Consider the following 2122-nt stretch of genomic DNA (forward strand, 5'->3'; position numbering starts at 1 on the left):
TATAGATACAGTATTTGTTATTAGCTCTCAATAAAATGAATACAATAACAATTATTATATGTTAATTAGATACAAATTGGAATACAACAATCATATAAATTATTCATGCCAGCAGATAAATTCGGATATAAATGTATGTAAATCAACGGTTCTATATCGAACGTAGACATGTGCTTTCATAAAGCAGTGTAAATAATACGCATGTAGAAGTTAATCATAATAGAAACGGCCGCCGTGTGAGCTTTGCCCAGCAGCAAAATTAATCGAATAAAAAAGTACTTGTTTTGACAAACGATAAACTTCATGTGGTAGACTTCTGTTTTTACCTTTTCCGAAAGTTTGATTACGTTTGAAAGTTGAATACTGTATATTATAATCTTTGATCCTTCCTCTTTATGACGATATTTACAAAATATTAAATTTGAGTTCTGTTCACACGGCGACGATTACGGTACTTTTGCGCGCGATGTTCTTTCGATTGCGTCTGTAACGGTGTAAACGTCCGTCCCACTGACGTCATACACAATCATGTTTGACATTTCGAACAGAGCTGAGCGTTTCAGTCGATTTACAACATTTGCCAATTTATTCTTCCACGTTTGTGTACAATGCGATGATTTATTCGAATCGGGTTGGTTACCACTATCGTCTGTAGTTTTGTCGTCTGCTCTCGAACTCGCCATGGCCTATAAATAGAAATTGAATAACAAAAATGTCATTATTAGACCTATGATGATCCGGGTCCTAAAAAAATGTATAGTCCTAACTGCCTCTCTCTTTCCATCTGCTATGGAATCTATTTATCAGTGTTTAGACCCCATGACATTTATCTTATATGTTCTTGATAAAAAGAGCAACATATGCCACGGGAGTCTATGAGTCGAGTGGCCTACCTACAGTGTCTCTCACAGGTACATAATATACCTCTAAGGGAGGCCAACGCCCACGAGAAGAATTTTAAAAACTAGCTCTGTAAAATCTGTTCAAATTTGCTGTTTTTCATTATTAGACCTAAAATCGTGAAACCACTGAGAATCTTAAACGTAATTACACCTGATCAAGTATGGCTGGAGCTGAAGCAACTCAAAATACATAGATAAAAGAGCTAAATGTTTATCACATTAGAACAAACAATAATCGATTTCCAAAACTATCGTCAATCAAAATGTTTCGTTGCAGACTTTATTTTCGCAAGTACGTTAAAAAGCGCGAAAAAGTATACTTACATTAATTCTTTCGGTGTCTCACAGCGATGTTGAGCAGAGATCTTCCATGAATGAAAACGCCTTATCGTATACATATATTACTAGAACCGTACCAGCAACAATCACTCAAAGCTGTAAATGTTTTTTTGTGGCTTCGAACACAATTAAACATACTGCCCTATTTATGATAAGGGTACACCAGCATATCTCAATGTACATAATAATAGTAGCCAAACAATAATAATAGCCAAACAATTACAGTTTCAAGTACAACAGTTACTCATAATCATGGCTTAGGGGTTATTTAAAAACGCGTGAAATTATGCCAGAATCACATAGGGATGAAGTAATGTAACAAGTCTAGTCTATCCGGTCAAAAACCTTTCCGATTTTCTTCTTTTATTTCTTCTTTTACTCAGGAGAATTAGCAATCAAGTTCTTCATTGGTCATCAGAGAATGTTCCCTATTCTAGTATAATCCCTGTCTGCATACACATGACCGTTCCACTGGCAGAATGGAGTCTCAATTTAGCCTATAACACTCTTGGATGGCCTCAATTGTTAGTGTTATTCATTAATACACTAGTCATTTGTTAAATCGGAATTATACCATTTCTATTAATTCTATATCACAGTAGATCAGTCTAATCATACAATTGACCACTGAGAAGCGTCTAATAATAATTATTATTATTAGCACAAACAACAAGTTTATCTGCCTCATTAATATATTATTTTACTCTTATAATCTATATCACAATATCCTATATGATCAGAGTAGCCATAAATTGACAACTAAGCACACGTCTTTTAATATCAATAATAATTTGGAAATTTGTGATCTGGCAATTTTTTTAAATTACAACAATTAGCCGTTATATCCTGGCAACGATTATATTCGTTTGTTTGTTTGTGAT

Source organism: Antedon bifida, chromosome 8 (genome assembly GCF_963402885.1).
Source record: "Antedon bifida chromosome 8, ecAntBifi1.1, whole genome shotgun sequence".
NCBI classification, from domain to species: domain Eukaryota; kingdom Metazoa; phylum Echinodermata; class Crinoidea; order Comatulida; family Antedonidae; genus Antedon; species Antedon bifida.